This window comes from Chelonia mydas, chromosome 6 (genome assembly GCF_015237465.2).
Source record: "Chelonia mydas isolate rCheMyd1 chromosome 6, rCheMyd1.pri.v2, whole genome shotgun sequence".
NCBI classification, from domain to species: domain Eukaryota; kingdom Metazoa; phylum Chordata; order Testudines; family Cheloniidae; genus Chelonia; species Chelonia mydas.
Window position 1 is genome coordinate 134,271,990 of NC_051246.2, and position 20,410 is coordinate 134,292,399.

At 45.6% G+C, this 20,410-nt stretch overlaps 1 long non-coding RNA gene across 1 annotated transcript; it reads right to left on the reverse strand.

Moving 5' to 3' along the window:
• Positions 1-308: 308 nt before the first annotated feature.
• On the reverse strand, positions 309-19,634 carry LOC122466295. Its single transcript, XR_006291701.1, has 3 exons — positions 19,345-19,634; positions 11,311-11,415; positions 309-377 (listed from the first exon to the last, which is right to left on the reverse strand). It is a non-coding gene; the product is annotated as an uncharacterized LOC122466295 (long non-coding RNA).
• Positions 19,635-20,410: the final 776 nt, after the last annotated feature.

Below are 20,410 nucleotides of genomic sequence, written 5' to 3' on the forward strand. Positions count from 1 at the left end.
GGCTCGGGCACTGAAAACTAGTCCGGGTATCACCTGAGTACATACAAATAGATTGAGAGGCCAAAAGGGACCATTGTAGGGATCTCCTGACCTCCTGCATAACAAAGGCTAGAGAACGGCTCGGAATTAACTCCTAGGGATCCAAGCTGTGCCACAGGGCACTGGGAAAGGGAGGCAGTGAGTTCCACTGGACAGGACACCGGGGTTCTGTTCCTGGCTTTTCTGCTGACCTGTGTTGTTCAGGGCACGACCCTTAATTTGTCAGTGTGTCTGTTTTCTTTTCTGTCAGAAGGGATAACACCACTTACCTTCCTCTGTAAGCCACAGTGAAATCTCTTGGTGAAAGCAGCTGTTTCAAGACACATTCCCAACTGCATCTAGTAGAATATAGAATCATAGAATATCAGGGTTGGAAGGGACCTCAGGAGGTCATCTAGTCCAACCCCTGCTCAAAGCAGGACCAATCCACAACTAAATAATCCCACCCAGGGCTTTGTCAAGCCTGACCTTAAAAACTTCTAAGGAAGGAGATTCCACCACCTCCCTAAGTAACGCATTCCAGTGCTTCACCACCCTCCTAGTGAAAAAGTTTTTCCTAATATCCAACCTAAACCTCCCCCACTGCAACTTGAGACCATTACTCCTTATTCTGTCATCTGCTACCACTGAGAACAGACTAGATCCATCCTCTTTGGAACCCCCTTTCAGTTAGTTGAAAGCAGCTATCAAATACCCCCTCATTCTTCTCTTCCGCAGACTAAACATTCCCAGTTCCCTCAGCCTCTCCTCATAAGTCATGTGTTCCAGTCCCCTAATAATTTTTGTTGCCCTCCGCTGGACTCTTTCCAATTTTTCCACATCCTTCTTGTAGTGTGGGGCCCAAAACTGGACACAGTACTCCAGATGATGCTTCACCAATATCGAATAGGGGGGAACAATCATGTCCCTCCATCTGCTGGCAATGCCACTACTTATACAGCCCAAAATGTCATTGGCCTTCTTGGCAACAACGGCACACTGCTGACTCATATCCAGCTTCTCGTCCATTGTAACCCCTAGGTCCTTTTCCGCAGAACTGCTGCCTAGCCATTCGGTCCCTAGTCTGTAGCGGTGCATGGGATTCTTCCATCCTAAGTGCTGGACTCTGCACTTGTCCTTGTTGAACCTCATCAGATTTATTTTGGCCCAATCCTCTCATTTGTCTAGGGCCCTCTGTATCCTATCCCTACCCTCCAGCATATCGACCTCTCCTCCCAGTTTAGTGTCGTCTGCAAACTTGCTGAGGGTGCAATCCACACCATCCTCCAGATCATTTATGAAGATATTGAACAAAACCGGCCCCAGGACCGACCCCTGGGGCACTCCACTTGATACCAGCTGCTAACTAGACATGGAGCCATTGATTACTACCCGTTGAGCCCGACAATCTAGCCAGCTTTCTATCCACCTTATCGTCCATTCATCCAGCCCATACTTCCTTAACTTACTGGCAAGAATACCGTGGGAGACCGTGTTAAAAGCTTTGCTAAGGTCAAGGTGCAACACGTCCACTGCTTTCCCCTCATCCACAGAGTACATGGGGTCAGAGTGTTACAAAGGTTTCTTTGTCCACATTCAGCAGCAATGGTGACATAGCAGCTCCAGTTCCATCAGTCCCATGATGCTTATATTCTCTGTTTAGCTAAAGCATATTTTGGACCATTTTCTTTTACAGCTGGGACTTTCCCAGGGCTGAGCAGTTGTGTATATGGAATTTGACATACACAATGTTTCACATTCCCTTTATCACAGTTCATGTGGCTACACATATACAGTTAGCTCCTGTGTGGTGAAGTGAGATACCCCCAGACCATCCTGGCAAGTGACCCACACCCCACACTGCAGAGGAAAGTGAACCTCCACCAAAGTCATTGCCAATCTGACCTGGGTGAAAATTCCTCCCTGTCCCCACCCATGGTGATCAGTTAGACCCTGAGCATGTCAGCAAGCACCTGAGCGAGAGGATGCTCAGTGCCATCTCAGAGCCTGGCCCACCCTGTACAATGTCCCAGCTCTGGCCACAGTCATCCCTGATGCTCTGAGGAGGGAGATAAAACAAAACAAAAAAATCCCAGAATACATGGGGAGGGAAGAATCCCTTCCTGAGCCCTGCCGGGACCCAACTGAAACCCTGAAGCATGAGATTTGGGAACCTAAAACAAACCTGAAGTGAGCCCCAGACCTGCTGGGCCCTGCCCTATGCAATCACAAACAGCCTAGTCATATAATGCACTCATAATTTGCCCATCTCTCCCTTAAAACAAGTTAAGCTATGTGCCCCCACACCTCTTATTGAGCCCAGAACCTCACCTCTTTGATGGTTAGAAATCATCTAATTTCTAGCCCGAATTTGTTCATGGCCAGTTTATTCCCATTTGATCTGGTGCCACTACTGTCCTTTAGCTACAATACCTCTTCACCCTCACTGGTATTTACCTCCTAATGTGTTCACAGACACCTATCATATCCCCTCAGCCTTCCTTCTGCTAGACTAAACAAGCGAAGCTCATCTAGTCTCTTCTATAAGATCGGTCCTCCTGTCCCTTGATCATTCTAGTAGCTCTTCTCTGCACCTGTTCCAGTTTAAATTCATCTTCTTGAACACAGGTGACCAAAATTGTACCCAGTATTCCAAATGAGGTCTTACTAGTGCCCTGTACAATAGGATTAATACTTCTCTACTGTCACTGGAAATGCCTCACCTGATACATTCCAGGATCATATTGCCTTTTTCAAAGCCACATCACAGGATGAACTTTAGACTCAAGTTCTTAGGAGAAATCCATTTTAATTTAGTGACTTTCTACCAAAAAAGTCAGTGAATCACCAGGGACATCTGGAGTAAAGCTCCAGTTCACATTGTGAGCCTGGAAGCACGAACCTCGCTCAATGTGCTGTGGCCAGGGCACAACGGGGGATAAATGAGAATGTACCCAATTGCTAAAGCTGCTGAGGAGCTGTCTCCTAGTGTCCACTGCATAGTTAGGGGCTGTGCAGAAGTTAATTTTACAGGCATGGCAAAGACAGAACAGTTATTTCCTGTGACTATCACAAAGGGATATTGAACCGGCTGCTCTCCAGCTGCATTGCCTGATTCTGCTGGATGCCTCTGGGAAGCGGAGGAAACCACCACACAGCTTCACTTGCAAAGCTTTCCCCAGATTGTTGTGGTGTGAAAAGGCAGCAGCTTTTTTCTTTCACATCCTCCCCAGCAGAGGGGGAGAGTAGCCCCACAAGCCCTCTGATCAGATCATAGAATATCAGGGTTGGAAGGGACCTCAGGAGGTCATCTAGTCCAACCCCCTGCTCAAAGCAGGACCAATCCCCAATCAAATCATCCCAGCCAAGGCTTTGTCAAGCCTGACTTTAAAAACTTCCAAGGAAGGAGATTCTACCACCTCCCTAGGTAACGCATTCCAGTGTTTCACCGCCCTCCTAGTGAAAAAGTTTTTCCTAATATCCAACCTAAACCTCCCCCACTGCAACTTGAGACCATTACTCCTTGTCCTGTCCTCTTCTACCACTGAGAATAGTCTAGAACCATCCTCTCTGGAACCACCTCTCAGGTAGTTGAAAGCAGCTATCAAATCCCCCCTCATTCTTCTCTTCTGCAGACTAAACAATCCAGTTCCCTCAGCCTCTCCTCATAAGTCATGTGTTCCAGACCCCTAATCATTTTTGTTGCCCTTCGCTGGACTCTCTCCAATTTATCCACGTCCTTCTTGTAGTGTGGGGCCCAAAACTGGACACAGTACTCCAGATGAGGCCTCACCAATGTCGAATAGAGGGGAACGATCACGTCCCTCGATCTGCTCGCTATGCCCCTACTTATACATCCCAAAATGCCATTGGCCTTCTTGGTAACAAGGGCACACTGCTGACTCATATCCAGCTTCTCATCCACTGTAACCCCTAGGTCCTTTTCCGCAGAACTGCTGCCTAGCCATTAAGTCCCTAGTCTGTAGCTGTGCATTGGGTTCTTCCGTCCTAAGTGCAGGACCCTGCACTTATCCTTATTGAACCGCATCAGGTTTCTTTTGGCCCAATCGTCCAATTTGTCTAGGTCCCTCTGTATCCTATCCCTGCCCTCCAGCGTATCTACCACTCCTCCCAGTTTAGTATCATCTGCAAATTTGCTGAGAGTGCAATCCACACCATCCTCCAGATCATTTATGAAGATATTGAACAAAACCGGCCCCAGGACCGACCCCTGGGGCACTCCACTTGACACCGGCTGCCAACTAGACATGGAGCCATTGATCACTACCCGTTGAGCCCGAAAATCTAGCCAACTTTCTACCCACCAGTGCATTCATCCAGCCCATACTTCTTTAACTTGCTGACAAGAATACTGTGGGAGACAGTGTCAAAAGCTTTGCTAAAGTCAAGAAACAATACATCCACTGCTTTCCCTTCATCCACAGAACCAGTAATCTCATCATAGAAGGCTATTAGATTAGTCAGGCATGACCTACCCTTGGTGAATCCATGCTGACTGTTCCTGATCACTTTCCTCTTGTGTAAGTGCTTCAGGATTGATTCTTTGAGGACCTGCTCCATGATTTTTCCGGGGACTGAGGTGAGGCTGACTGGCCTGTAATTCCCAGGATCCTCCTTCTTCCCTTTTTTAAAGATTGGCACTACATTAGCCTTTTTCCAGTCATCTGGGACTTCCCCCGTTCGCCACGAGTTTTCAAAGATAATGGCCAATGGCTCTGCAATCACATCCGCCAATTCCTTTAGCACTCTCGGATGCAACTCGTCCGGCCCCATGGACTTGTGCACGTCCAGCTTTTCTAAATAGTCCCTAACCACCTCTTTCTCCACAGAGGGCTGGCCATCTACTCCCCGTGTTGCGATGCCCAGCGCAGCAGTCTGGGAGCTGTCCTTGTTAGTGAAGATAGAGGCAAAAAAAGCATTGAGTACATTAGCTTTTTCCACATCCTCTGTCACTAGGTTGCCTCCCTCATTCAGTAAGGGGCCCACAGTTTCCTTGGCTTTCTTCTTGTTGCCAACATACCTGAAGAAACCCTTCTTGTTACTCTTGACATCTCTTGCTAGCTGCAGCTCCACGTGCGATTTGGCCCTCCTGATATCTTTCCTACATGCCCGAGCAATATTTTTATACTCTTCCCTGGTCATATGTCCAACCTTCCACTTCTTGTAAGCTTCTTTTTTATGTTTAAGATCCGCTAGGATTTCACCATTAAGCCAAGCTGGTCGCCTGCCATATTTACTATTCTTTCGACTCATCGGGATGGTTTGTCCCTGTAACCTCAACAGGGATTCCTTGAAATACAGCCAGCTCTCCTGGACTCCCTTCCCCTTCATGTTAGTCCCCCAGGGGATCCTGGCCATCTGTTCCCTGAGGGAGTCGAAGTCTGCTTTCCTGAAGTCCAGGGTCCGCATCCTGCTGCTTACCTTTCTTCCCTGCGTCAGGATCCTGAACTCAACCAACTCATGGTCACTGCCTCCCAGATTCCCATCCACTTTTGCTTCCCCCACTAATTCTTCCCTGTTTGTGAGCAGCAGGTCAAGAAAAGCTCCCCCCCAGTTGGCTCGTCTAGCACTTGCACCAGGAAATTGTCCCCTACGCTTTCCAAAAACTTCCTGGATTGTCTATGCACCGCTGTATTGCTCTCCCAGCAAATATCAGGAAAATTAAAGTCACCCATGAGAACCAGGGCGTGCGATCTAGTAGCTTCTGCGAGTTGCCGGAAGAAAGCCTCATCCACCTCATCCCCCTGGTCCGGTGGTCTATAGCAGACTCCCACCACTACATCACTCTTGTTGCTCACACTTCTAAACTTAATCCATAGACACTCAGGTTTTTCTGCAGTTTCGTACCGCTGATGGAGTGGGTGAGAGAAAGGGTGTTGCAGTGTAGTCACACTGGGCTTGAGCTAACGTGCCAGTTTAGTGTGAAACAAAAATGGTTCTCTCTGAGGTATAAAGCAACAGAGCCTCCTCCCTCTAGGGTGAAAAGCAACTGAAAATACCAAACCTACAGCAGTCCCTCCCTGGGCTTAGAATCATAGAAGAATATTAGGGTTGGAAGAGACCTCAGGAGGTCATCTAGTCCAATCCCCTGCTCAAAGCAGGAAAAACAGAAACTAAATCCTCCCAGCCAGGGCTTTGTCAAGCCTGACCTTAAAAACCTCTATGGATGGAGAGTCCACCACTTCCCTAGGTAACACATTTCAGTGCTTCAACCTCCTAGTGAAATAGTGTTTCGTAATATCCAACCTAGACCTCCCCCACTGCAACTTGAGACCATTGCTCCTTGTTCTGTCATCTGCCACTACTGAGAACAGCCGAGCTCCATCTTCTTTGGAACCCCCTTTCAGGTAGTGGAAGGCAGCTATCAAATTCCCCCTCACTCCTCTCTTCTGCAGACTAAATGACCCAAGTACCCTCAGCCTCTCCTCGTAAGTCATGTGCCCCAACCCCCTAATCATTTTCATTGCCCTCCGCTGGACTCTCTCCAATTTATCTACATCCCTTCTGTAGTGGGGGGACGAAAACTGGACACAATACTCCAGGTTTGGCCTCACCAGTTCCGAATAGAGGGGAATAATCACGTCCCTCAATCTGCTGGCAATGCTCCTACTAATACAGCCCAATATTCCATTGGTCTTCTTGGCAATGAGGGTACACTGCTGACTCCTATCCAGCTTCTCATCCACTGTAATCCCCAGGTCCTTTTCTGCAGAACTGCTGCTTAGCCAGTCTGTCCCCAACCTGTAGCAGTGCATGGGATTCTTCCATCCTAAGTGCAGGACTCTGCACTTGTCCTTGTTGAACCTCATCCGATTTATTTTGGCCCAGTCCTCCAATTTGTCTAGGTCACTCTGGACCCTCCCACTCCACAGCTTAGTGTCAGCTGTGAACTTGCTGAGGGTGCAATTCATCCCATCATCCAGATCATTAATAAGGATGTTGAACAAAACTGGCCCCAGGACCGACCCCTGGGGCACTTTGCTTGACACCGGCTGCCAACTAGACATCGAACTGTTGATCACTACTTGTTAAGCCTGATGATCTAGCCACCTTTCTATCCACCTTATAGTCCATTCATCCAATCCATACTTCTTTAAGATGCTGGCAAGAATACTGTGGGAGACTGTATCAAAAGCTTTGCTAAAGTCAAGATATATCACATCCACCGCTTTCCTCGTATCCATAGAGCCTGTTATCTCACCATAGAAAGCAATCAGGTTGGTCAGACATGACCTGCCCTTGGTAAATCCATGTTGACTGTTCCTGATCACCTTCGTCTCCTCCAAGTGCTTCAAAATGGATTCCTTGAGGACCTGCTCTATGATTTTGCTGAGGCCTGAAGTGAGACTGACCGGTCTGTGGCTCCCTGGGTTGTCTTTCTTCCCTTTTCTAAATATGGGCACTATATTTACCTTGTTCCCCATCATCTGGGACCTCCATGAATTTTCAAAGATAATGGCCAATGGCTCTGCAATCACATCAGCCTACTCCCTCAGCAACCTTGGATGCATTAGATCTGGACCCATGGACTTGTGCATGTCCAGCTTTTCTAAATATTCCTTAACCTGTTCTTTTTCCACTGAGGGCTGCTCACCTCCTCCCCATACTGTGTTGCCCAGTGCAGCAGTCTGGGAGCTGACCTTGTCTGTGAAGACCGAGGGGGGAAAAAAAAAAAAAAAACAAAAAAAAACATTGAGTACTTCAGATGGTGCAACATCTAAGTTGAGTTCTTTGCCAATCTCATTTAAAGCATTTAAAGCACTGTCAATCCTCAGTGATGCTCGTGGTCATCCAACCATCCTTGACGACATGCATCCTGACATCAAAGTGCTGTTTCTGCCCCCCAACACCACCTCATTGTTGCAACCCATGGACCAGGGGGTAATCACATCCTTCAAGGCCTACTATCTCAGGAGCACATTTGCCCAGGCCATCAGGGCAACTGAGAAGCAAGGTGGACCAACTCTGAAGGAATTCTGTAAGGGCTTCAACATTTACCTTGCAGTTAAGAACATTGGTGAGGCATGGAATGAGGTGCAACAATCCAATATGAATGGTGTTTGGAAAAATTTTTGTCCTGACTTTGTGTCTGATTTCCAAGGATTCACAGACACTGTTGAAGAGGTGACCCAAGTAGTTGTTGAGATTGGCAAAGAACTCAACTTAGATGTTGCACCAGAGGATGTTGATGAGTTGCTGGCATCACATTGTGAGGAATTAACTAATGAGGACCTCATTGAATTGGAAAAGCAGAAGATGACAGAGGAAGAAGATGCACCCACTGCTGAGACTCCTGCATGTAAAGTCTTGAAAACAAAAGCGTTGGCTGAGGCATTTCAACATTTGGAAATTGCCATGTCCCTGTTTGAGGAACACGACCCCAACATTGAACGCAGTGCATCTGTGAATAGGGGCATATCCAATATGCACAGCTGCTACAGAGAAATTTACAAGGAGAAGAGGAAAACATCTGTCCAAACGTCCTTGGATACTTTCTTTAAGCTTGCAGAGAAGACTTCAGAGAAGCCCCCAGCCAAGAGCCCTTCAAAAAGTTCTGGAAATTGAAAGCAGATGTGATTTTATATGTTTCTTTGAATGCTCTTTACCAGATACATACACTGATGTTACTACATTAGTCATCTAGAAATCATTTAGTACAAAAATCTGGGTTATTGTGGTGAAAATAGTGTATCAAGCCTTGGTTCAGGAACCAATCCCCCCCTTTATACCATTAATTCCTATGGGAAAAGTGGTTTTGACTTACAACATTTTGACTTACAATGCAATTCTGAGGAACAAATTGTGTCGTAAGTCCAAGGACTCCCTGTACCATTATATCACTGCAGAGACTTCATCTGGAATAATGTGTCCAATTCTGGTCTCTCATGTTTAAGAAAGATTCAAATTGGAACACTGCAGAGAAGGCCAACTAGGATGATCCAAGAAATGGAAAACCTACCTTATGAAAGGAGACTCAAAGAACTTGGCTTGTTTAGCCTCACCAACAGAAGGCTGAGGGAAGACACGATTGCTCATTGTAAATAGATCAAAGGGAGAAAAAGCAGAGAGGGAGAGGAGTTATTTAAGTTAAGCGCCAATGTGGGCATAGGAACAAATGGCCATCAACAAGTTTAGACTTGAAATTAGCTGAAGGTTTCTAACCATCAGAGGAGTGAAGTTCTGGAACAACCTTCCAAGGGGAGCAGAGGAGGCAAAAAACCTGATTTGTCCCAAGACTAAGCTTGATAAGTTTACGGAGGAGATGGTGTGATAAGACTGCCTAAAATGGCACATAGCTGAACTGCAACTGCGAGTAGCAAAACTATTCCCAGTGGCCAATGATGGAATGCTAGATGGGGAGTGCTCTGAATTCCTACAGAGAATTCTTTCCTGCTGTCTTGCTGGTGGGTCTTGCCAAAATGCTCAGGGTCCAACTAACAGCCATATTTGGGAACGAATTTTCACCCGGGTCAGAGAGGCAGGTTTTTTTGCCTCCCTCTGAAGCATGGGGCATAGGTCACCTGCAGGTTTAAATTAGTGTAAATGGTGAATTCTCTGTAACTTGAAGTCTTTAAAACATGATTTGAGGACTTTAGTCACTCAGCTAGAGGTCTGTTCCAGGAGCAGGTGGTGTTCTGGGGCCTGCAACGTTCACAAGGTCAGACCAGATGATCATGATGGTTCTGTCTGTCCTTGAAGTCAATGAATCTATCTTTGGCAAACTGCTGGTTTATAACAATGTCCAGAAATGCCCCTGTCTGGGGGTTCCTAGGAGCACCTCACACTGAAGCGTATCTCTTCTCTAGGTGAGCTCAGTGCTTATGCAGGGTGCTGGTTGTCCCAAAGGGCAAGCTGCTATTTCTCTGTATCTACATGTGTTTAGTACAGTCTCTTATAACTTTGTCCACTACAGTCCAGACAAATTAAAATGTGCAACAGCAGTCAACGAAGCTAACAGAATGTTAGGAACCGTTAGGAAAGGGATAGATATTAAGACAGAAAACATCATAATGCCAGTATATAAATCCATGGTAAGAACACATCGTGAATATGGTGTGCAGTTCAAACTGAAAAAAAATATTAGAATTGAAAAAGCATAGATAAGGACACCAACAATTAAGGATATGGAATAGCTTCCATATGAAAAAAGATTAAAGAGATTGGGACCACGGTTCCCCCTAAGCTGTGCCTGTGCACGTTTGCGTGCGCACACAGATCCTAAACCCCGCGCACACGGTGAAACACTGCACACACAACAATTTGCACAGAAGCACAACAATTTTCACAGAAGAAATTTTTTGCACACACGGCCTGTCAAAAATTAGAGGGAACATTGATTGGGACCTGTTCAGCTTATACAAGAGACAACTACTGAGAGGGGATATGATAGAGGTCTATAAAATCATGAATGGTGTAGAGACAGTGAATAAGGAAGTGTTATTTACCCCTTCATGTGACCCCTGATCTTTGTGTTACCCAATGAAATTAATAGGAAGGAGGTTTAAAACAAAACAAAAAGTAGTATTTCTTCACACAATGCACAGTCAACCTGTGGACCTCATTGCCAGGGGAGCTTGTGAAGGTCAAGAGTATATCAGAGTTCAAAAAAGAACTAGAAAAGTTCATGGAGGATAGGTTCATTAATGGCTATTAGCCAAGATGGTCAGGGATGTGACCTCTGCTCTGAGTGTCCCTAGACTTTGATTGCTAGAAGCTGGGATGAGATGACAGGGGATGGATCACACGATTGCCTGTTCAGTTCATTCCCTCTGACGCACCTGGCATTGGCCATGGTCAGGAGACAGGACACTGGGCTAGATGGACCATTGGTCTGACCCAGTATGGCCGTTCTTATGCTAAAAAAAGTTTTTAAAAGTCCTTATGTTAAATTTTTTTCCAGTTTAACAGTGATGGTGATTAATAATTAGAACAAACTACCAAAGAAAGTGGTGGATTCTCCATCTCTTGATGTCTTCAGATCAAGATGGCATACCTTTCCAGAAGACATCCTTTAGTAAAACATAAGTAGCAGCCTTCAACACTGAATGGAAAAGGGTGAAATTCTGTACTGCATTATACAGGTGGTTAGACTAGATGCACTAATGATCCGTATTAGCCTTAAACTCTGTGAATCTATGGCTCTAAGGGCCAAAGCTGAACTTCAGGGGGGAAGAAGTGGTAACAAGAGGCCAAATTGCTGGGGTCACTCCTTTGACTTCAATGGGCTTTCACAAAGCAAAGATGGAAGCACTGGGGAACCATGTCACCTACCTGTCGACTGGTCTGGAAGTCTTCAAATTTCACGTTACCAATGGGAGTCCACAATACAAACAATGGCTCAGAGGGGAGGAGCTCTGTGATTTCCCATCCATCTCCCTTTCAGTGAGGAAATGTGTATTAGAGGGTACAGAACAATAAAGAGAAACAAATTAGTATAGCAGTGAAACATTACTGTAATTGTTATTACTGAGCCCTCGGCTGCCTTCCATGCAACCAAAATACTGAGCAATCAAGATATCCTTTTCTTCCATGGACATTTGCATAGGGTAATTGTTTGTTCAGATTCAGTTAATAACTTTAAATGGCATCCCTACAAAAAACCATTAAACATTGGGGATTTTGTTACATGTATTGCATTGTGAAATCAGTGTGATAAACAAGCCATGATATGTTTAGCAAACTATAATGGTAATGAAAGTACATTAAACTATAAATCGCCCTTTTGTTTCTTTTCTACAATAATTCAGTATCACTGGCATATTTATTAAAGTCTAACCACAGCAATGGAAAGCACTGTTTTTATTCATTGGCACACAAACCCTGATGTGTGAATAACAGGGTTATTTCATCTACTCACTGCTGACATTTTCCAGAGCTACAATTATGAGTCTTGAAAGCATCAATAAGTTGGTAATTTTATTGGGAATTTCTCATGTTAATACTCCTTTAGCTTTGTTTCATATACAGTAACCCAAACACACTAAACCTCATCTTTATGAGTAAAGATGCACTTTACTCATACACTTGCTATACACTTTCTCTGCAGTGACCTCAACACTGTAAACTCAAAACTGCTCTTGGGAAACAGGGGAGTAAAGCATCAAAGTCTAGACTTCCTAGGGACTTGAAATGTTGGGTTTGGGTTTTGCAGTGAGTTAATGGGGGTGCTGTCATATCCCTGCAGCCTTCCAAGGTTGATTGGGCTCATTTTGTATGCAATCAGGTTCTGCAGAAATGCACAGACTGTATCAGGCTCCATGCTTGATTCAGTCCCTGAGGAATTAACTCCTGGTTCCCCAGGGAGGGGGATGTCACTATGCCAACCTAGGGAGGCTGGAATCTGAACAGGTTGCAATTCAGAGCAGTAATGTACAAGAGCACCACTCTCACCACCTGCGTATTTCCTATGCAAGGGTGAGCAGGCGCCTCCACAGCATTTCTAGGATACAGCTTCTCTGCAATGGCCACAGCACGGGGGAAAGTTTGGGCTGGGCTTTGGCCATGGCACCAGCCGATCCTGTACTGGCCTCCAAGGAGGAAGGCCTGCACTTACCATGGTTCCTGATTGATCACCTTCAGGTAATACACAGCTTAGCTATCGAGAGCCAGGATGAACTTGCAATACAGGTGAAATGTGACCTTAGTCATCTGTTTCCTAGCACCATCTTAATGTGGCCAGAGATGTCCCCTGGCTGGGTTCAGTGAGCAGTGGTGAAGGCAGCTTGAGCTGACCATGGCAGGAAGGAGGGGGGGCTTAGGGAAGTGATAAAGTACTTGCCTGGTGTTGAGGATCTCACGAGAGAACACTACAGCTGGCCCAGCATGCTGAGAGAGGCAGTACTTAAGAGCTGGCTGGTGGGAGGGGTGGGATTTAGCAGGAGTCCTTGCCATTGGATTGGCCCATTGTTTATCTCATGATCAAGCAGAAGGCAGGTAGGGCCCTGGGATAGAGTGTGAGCATTGCTTATTTCATCACCTCATCTCACACCTTCATTACTCATCCCTCATTACTCATCACACCTTCATTACTAACACTTTCTTCTCTCTGACTATGACCTTGCTCAGCTCACACCATTCAGAACTCTAATGCAAAGATCCTTCTCCCAGCCCGTCGCTTGGACCACCTCACCCCTCTCCTTGCATCCCTCCATTGTCTCCCTCTTCTCCACCTCATCAAGCATAAGTTGCTTGTCTTCACTTTCAAGGCCCAGCACAACCTATCTCCAACCTAGTTACACCTCTCATCCGCTATCAAGACGTTGGCTCCCACCTTCAATCAGCCCATGATGCCAGCTTCCATTGTCCACTTGTTACATTTTCAAACAAACAAACACTTTTATGTTTTCTCCTGTGCTGCCCCTCATGCATGAAAGGAGGTCCCCATAACACCTGCAAAGCCACCACATTGTCTTCCTCCAAATCTACATGGGTGGGTCCCATAGTGATGCCCCATCATTCCTGGACCCCAGAGCTCATGGTATGTAACTGGAATCACATTATTGTCTTTTACTGCTGAGTAATGGGTGAATCATTTCTTGTACTGTTCTGCTTGGTAAACATTGTGGCTAGCAGCTGCAGGAAAGAACAGTACATGCAGGGGTGAGGGCAATGGAGCTAAATCCAAATTAACTTCTGGACAGTTCCTTAGCTTGGTGAAAGATTATTTGTTGTAAAAAGGACATGTTCACTCTGATCTGTTTGCTGGCTCATTATAAAGCTGATGCACTCCTATATCTATATTTGTCTCAGCACTAAAGTAAAAGTTAGTGCAAACAACAATAATTATGTAGAAATACTTTTCTCCAGTGCCTGGAGTCTGAGAGGTTCCTCGTACATTGTTTGCCTTTGGATACATAAAATGAGTGAAGAAAGAAAATACATCCTTTAATTTTGGGGCTGATGCTAATTCAAGTCTTCTCGTTATCATTCCTTCCTTGGAGAAAATCAAATTGGTTCAATCAGAGACTTTCTGCTTTTGGCTGGTCTAACTTGACTTAGGTCAGCAGATGTAAAAGCCAATGCTTCTTAATTAGACAACAGTGTCCAAAAAAGGCTGTAAGCTCCTTTATCAGCTCTAGGAGCTGGGATGCATTCTGGTGCATGGGAAGGGAATTTAAGGTTTGTGAAGGATTCCTTGCTCCCCCAATCGTGCATCAACTCAAAACCTCCATGTGCAATCCTGACACTGCATGAGTTCAACATGTGTGTGGCACAAGCATGCATGTGGGCCTCAGACCACAGTGTAAAATGCTGCCCCTTCATATTCAACTTACTGCACAACTATATCCTTCATCACACTTCAGAAGCTCTCTCACAAATGGAAAGCATGTTCTGGGTACAACCATGATTATCTACTTTGTGAAGACATTGGAAATAATCCAGTGCCAAACCAACTGGACTCCACCAATGCAATACACCTGGCTTGGAAGCCTTCAGCACTTAGGAAATCCCAAATAGTACACTACCCCGCAGTGTATCTTCTCAGCAACACAGGCTACTGCGAGCTCAGCAGATTTGCCCTCCACTCTCTATACTGTCAGCCCACAGAATTTCAAATCAAGTCATTATTGTCAAATCACTCCATGGCCTGGGCCTTGGTTACCTAAAAGACCATTTAAAGCTCTGGGATGAAAACTGTAGTTGACAACTTTGGCACTATGGGACTGACTCTCAACAATAAGGATAGGAGGACTTGTGGCACCTTAGAGACTAACCAATTTATTTGAGCATGAGCTTTTGTGAGCTACAGCTCACTTCATCGGATGCATACTGTGGAAATCGCAGAAGACATTATATACACAGACACCATGAAACAATACCTCCTCCCACCCCACTCTCCTGCTGGTAATAGCTTATCTAAAGTGATCATCAAGTTGGGCCATTTCCAGCACAAATCCAGGTTTTCTCACCCTCCGCCCTCCCACAAACAAACTTACTCTCTTGCTGGTAATAGCCCATCCAAAGTGATCACTGTCTTCACAATGCGTATGATAATCAAGGTGGGCCATTTCCTGCAGAAATCCAGGTTCTCTCACCCCCTCACCCCCCTCCAAAAACCACACACCCAAACTCACTCTCCTGCTGGTAATAGCCTATCCAAAGTGACCACTCTCCTTACAACCTGCATGAAAATCAAAGTGGGCCATTTCCAGCACAAATCCAGGTTTTCTCACACCCCCCCCAACACACACACACACACACACACACACACACACACACAAACTCACTCTCCTGCTGGCAATAGCTCATCCAAACTGACCACTCTCCCCACACTGTGCATGACAATCAAGGTGGGCCACTTCCAGCATAAATCCAAGTTTAACCAGAACGTCTGGGGGGGGGGGGAGGGAAGGAAAAAACAAGGGGAAATAGGCTACCTTGCATAATGACTTAGCCACTCCCAGTCTCTATTTAAGCCTAAATTAATAGTATCCAATTTGAAAGTGAATTCCAATTCAGCAGTTTCTCGCTGGACTCTGGATTTGAGAGTGGTCAGTTTGGATGAGCTATTGCCAGCAGGAGAGTGAGTTTGTGTGTGTGTGTGTGTGTTGGGGGGGGGGTGAGAAAACCTGGATTTGTGCTGGAAATGGCCCACCTTGATTATCATACACATTGTAGGGGGAGTGGTCACTTCGGATGAGCTATTACCAGCAGGAGAGAGTTTGTGTGAGTATGGGGGTGGGGGAGTGAGAAAACCTGGATTTGTGCTGGAAATGGCCCACTTTGATTTTCATGCAGGTTGTAAGGAGAGTGGTCACTTTGGATAGGCTATTACCAGCAGGAGAGTGAGTTTGGGTGTGTGGTTTTTGGAGGGGGGTGAGGGGGTGAGAGAACCTGGATTTCTGCAGGAAATGGCCCACCTTGAATATCATACGCATTGTGAAGACAGTGATCACTTTGGATGGGCTATTACCAGCAAGAGAGTGAGTTTGTTTGTGGGAGGGCGGAGGGTGAGAAAACCTGGATTTGTGCTGGAAATGGCCCAACTTGATGATCACTTTAGATAAGCTATTATCAGCAGGAGAGTGGGGTGGGAGGAGGTATTGTTTCATGGTGTCTGTGTATATAATGTCTTCTGCGATTTCCACAGTATGCATCCGATGAAGTGAGCTGTAGCTCACGAAAGCTCATGCTCAAATAAATTGGTTAGTCTCTAAGGTGCCACAAGTCCTCCTTTTCTTTTTGCGAATACAGACTAACACGGCTGTTACTCTGAAACAATAAGGATGAAGCTCATTTGTGCAGGAGACAGAACCTTTGCCAGGGGCAGTCCGAGAGTGGAATGAACTGCCTCTGGAATGTAGGTCCATCACAAACCTCCCCACTTTACACTGCAAGTGCAAGGTGCATTTCCTTGACTTTGCTTTCTCTAACACACACCCCACAAGTACATGTATTAAAACAAACAGCTACCGATATACACTACTGCAGGCACTCATCTCAATGGGGAGAGGATGAGACAACAACCAACAACATTACTAACATCTGTAACATGCTTAATGCACTGCTGGAGGGCATTCAGATATGACAGGAATGAGCACAGCATAACAACCCGGATAGCATAGAAAAGAAGTGATAAACGGTAGCAAATCCTTATCTATTTCCTGAAACCAAATGGCCTCATTACAGGGTTTATTGATGCCCTGTGTCCATCCCGTGCTATTGCTATTTATTATTCTTTACCTTGCACTAGGACCTTGATGCCATGACTCGGCTGAACCCGTGTGCTGGATGCTTTTGTCACAGTAAATCTAGTGCTAACGAAAGGTTCTGGCTTCACAACCCTTTGGGCTGACAGATGGCCTTTATCCCCCGAATGAGCGGAAGGGGTGGTGACAGCCCAGGCTTTGCTTGTCCAGTGCTCCCTGCCAACCTGTGTGTGTGTGGGGCGGGAGTAGTTTAACTTCCCTGCCTGCTATTCTATATATGTGCATTCCCTCAGTGGTGCCATGGGGCGGACACATGAACTTGCCTAAGTGCTGACATCCTGCTAGTGCAGGACTCATGAAGGGGCTAAGCAAAGCCCCAAAGGGCACTTGGATTTAGTACTGGGGTATGGGAATGGGGTTTGGGCATTCTGGCCCAGTGCTCAGGGAGGAGCAGTATGGCTGATCTGCAGAAGCCGAAAGAGACCACTTACTCAAAATAATACATGAAGAAAAAAGTAAATTTGAACTCGAAAATTATGCTTAACGGGAGCATTGGCGCTCATGCAGCAATGCACTTAAACGCATGAACAGCTCCACTGGAGTCTGTGGGAATGCTCAGGTGCTTAAAGTTAAGCATGTACTTAAGTGCTTTGCTAGATCTGGACATTAGAGAAGTCCCATTGCAACCCCCATTAACACAGCATGGAGGGGGACAAGGTGGTGATGAGTGCTGGGAACAGGGGCTGAAGCACATGCTTAATCTTTGAGCAGTCCTGCTCCATCAAGTTTGAGACACATTGGTAGGGCGGGGCTGAAGCTGCCTTTGCCTCTTCTGTACCCTGGCCAAACAGCGCATGCTAGCAAGGCCTTTGGCATTCCTCTTTGGGTTCAGCTTAAACGATTGCAAATGAAATGTTTGAGTGTGGATTATTCTTCGAAAGTGGCTTTTCAAACTCTGTGCCAACCTCAGTCCCCTCCAGCGAGACAGCCTTTTGTTTCCTCTCTTTTAGTGAAGGTCCATGACTCATCCCCAAGAATCCCTATTTATTTCTAACAGGAGGAGGAAATTCCCTAAGAGACAGCAGCTCAAGAGCCTTTAATAGTTCCTCTCTCCTACAGTGGCGTGCCTTTAGAGGAAGTCAGTGTTATTCAATGGAATTCATCTTGCAGCCCAAATAGTACTTTTAGAAGGCCAGAACTGTATCAAGACTAATTTTATTTTTGTGCCCCCATTTCCAAGCAATTAGCACTGGATATTTTGTCAAATTCATTATTTAACAAATTTCCCTTTTTTGTTCAAATAATTTATCTGATTAATGCTTTCCCCACTGCTTAGCCAGCCCTTGCTGTCATGCTGGCAGTATGCTGAGTAGTGTTCTGGAGTTTGATTGAGATAAGCTCTCAAAATGCTGATGTTTGTCTGAGTGTTCTTGGAACCTCTCAATTATGCAAAATTAGGAAGCACCTCCCATGAGATTAGCCCATGGCTTAGAAATTCTGTATCTCTAAATCTGTTCCAGGCTACAGAGTGAACCTTCAACTGCAAGAATGAAAAATAATAGAACTAAAGTCAACTCAGTTACTTGCCAGTCTCACTACTGTTTCCATTCATGTTTGGAAAGTGTTTTGGGCACTCACCAAATTTTAAATCATCTTTACTTTGAAATGGCTACCCTGTCCCAACAAAACTTAACTTTTCGAAAAATCCTTGAGTAATTCAAGCTTTTAGCCTTTTCATCAGCATCCCACTCCAGAAAAAGAATGAATTATTTCTCCCCTCATTTTAGTGGCTATTTTGTAAATGGTTGGTAGAGGTATCATGTGTACCCCTCAGCTCTGTTAACTACATGAAAAAGCTAACAGATTTTCATCTGACTTTAAAACCCATTGAAATGCAAGCTCAAAGCTTTAAAGGCAAGTACTTTTCTGTGAAAGATTTGTTTTGGTTCATTTCCTTTGCAATTACATTAATGTTTAATGAAAATAGATTATGAAAAAAGGCTCAGAATAGTAATTTTCCTGAGCCGATTATGTCTATGGAGGTGGAACAAACACCAAAGGTAAGAAAATGGATTTTAATGGGTCTTTCAAGACATCTGGAGAAGTATTATGTTATTTAATGAGAACTCTTTTTTCATCTATATTTCAATTCATGCCTAATGATGATACTCTCAGGGTGTTATACCACCATTTACTGAGCACTGCCAATTGCTCTCTGCTGTGAGCAATCCTCGAGTGGAAAGAAACAGCATCTCCTAAGAAGGCACGCTGTCAAATCCTCGCTCAGGAAGCAATTTGTTGCATAATGGAACAATTAAAATACAAAACTTTAAATAAAAATAACCACCCTGGGACACATATTCCACATGGGTCAATTGCCACAGCGCCCCCGGAACGGGAGGAACTCTGGCAGCATGCATCACTGAGGATCTGGGCCCCACCCTGGAATGTTAAGCTTGGGGTGGATGAATTGGCTCAGATAAAATAGTTATTCACCAAACCTTTGCTCGAAGCAAACCTCAAGCAAAACTTGAGGTTAAGAGTCTGAATCTCCTTTCCTCGTTACTTTTCCATGAGTTTCTGCATTTCCAAGACTTTGGCAAAACTACACAGAGAAATTCCAGAGTGGCAGGGACCTGATGGCAATCTGACTTACCAGGGCGTAATGCCGGAGTCACCTCATTTCAGTCCTTGGCCTTACAGAGGTGTGAATCTGGCATTCAGGAAACAGGAGTCAGGCCTTGGGAGAAGCAGTTCTCACTGTGTTTCCCAGCAAGAAGCTGAAGCAGCAGGACTCTGACAAGACAGCCTGTTTCTAAAGAGGTTTCCAGCCCAGATGCTCAGCCGGTGTTAATCCACTGAGGTCAATGGAGTTATGCCGGCTTATACCAGCCAGCCATCTGGTCCACAGCATGGCCACAGATAAGGTTAAAATAAGCACCTGACTTTGGCTGCTCATCCAAACTGAAACACGGGGCAACCCCGTCTGTGAGGCCAGCTCAGAAGGCAGCACTTGCACTTAGGAAATTAATTCAGGGAAAAGTGTTTCTGGACATATAATGACATCTGTAGAAGTACTAACTTCTTGCAGTGATACTCCATGATGGATTGATTGGAATCCAAGGAAGGAAACTGAATTTTTAGGTTTCAGAGTAGCAGCCGTTTTAGTCTGTATCTGCAAAAAGAAAAGGAGGACTTGTGGCACCTTAGAGACTAACAAATACATTTTTAGGGTGACACAATTGGGTTGTATCGCTGTCAGCACCTGCCTCTCACAAGCACCCCCTATCTGGTCAATACATGCCTGCAATCCCTCAGTTTTGAACACAGCAGCACCCACCTCTCGCAGGCGGCCCCTTTCGGGTTGGGTGTGAGCCTGCTTTTCTTTCTTACAATGGGGTGGCACCTGCCTCTCATGAGCACCTCCCTGGCCAATAGTTGTTAGGCGAATCTTCAGTGACAGCCCTCCAGCCAAGTCACACACACTGTCCACCCTCTCCAGGGTATACAGTTTCTAGTTCTCTCTCACAGACTTGGTATGAAGCCGTAGCAGGAAGGATTCCTCCCCAGAGGCACTGCCTTCTTTAACAGCCCAACAGGTGCCCACCATGGTACCCTCAGCTGGTGTCCTTTTAGCAGCCCCCTTCTGGGCTCAGTCTTCAACCTGCCCAGCGGGACCCAGCATGGTACCATCACCTGGTCTGTCTAGGTTCTGGGCTCAG